Below are 593 nucleotides of genomic sequence, written 5' to 3' on the forward strand. Positions count from 1 at the left end.
CCTCATCGTCATCCTCATCCTAATCCTATCCTCATCCTATCCTCACCCTCATATCCTCCTCATCCTACTCCTCATCCTATCCTCATCCTCATTCTCATCGTATCGTCATCCTCATCCTATCCTCGTCCTCATCTTATCCTCATCCTCATCTGCATCCTCATCCTACCCTCCTCTTCATCCTCATCCTATTACTAATCCTCATCCTTATCTTTATCCTCTCCACGACTTCATTCTCATCCCCATTCTCAACTCCATCCGTATCCCCATCCTCATCCTATCCTAATCTTCATCCTCATCCTCATCCTTATCCTCATCCACATCCTCATCCCATCTTCGTCCTCATCCTCTTCCTCATCCCATCTTCGTCCTCACCTTCATTCTATCCTCATCGTCATCCTCATCCTATCCTCCTCATCATCCTCATCTTCATCCTCATCCTATCCTCATCCTCATGCTATCCTCATACTCATCCCCATCCTCATCCTACCCTCCTTTTCATCCTCATCCTCATCCTCATCATCCTCCTCCTCCTCCTCCTCCTAATCCTATCCTCATCCTCATCTTATCCTCATCCTCATCCTCATCCTCATCCT

The sequence above is a fragment of the Lupinus angustifolius genome, chromosome LG12, assembly GCF_001865875.1.
Source record: "Lupinus angustifolius cultivar Tanjil chromosome LG12, LupAngTanjil_v1.0, whole genome shotgun sequence".
In the NCBI taxonomy this organism is placed as follows: Eukaryota; Viridiplantae; Streptophyta; class Magnoliopsida; order Fabales; family Fabaceae; genus Lupinus; species Lupinus angustifolius.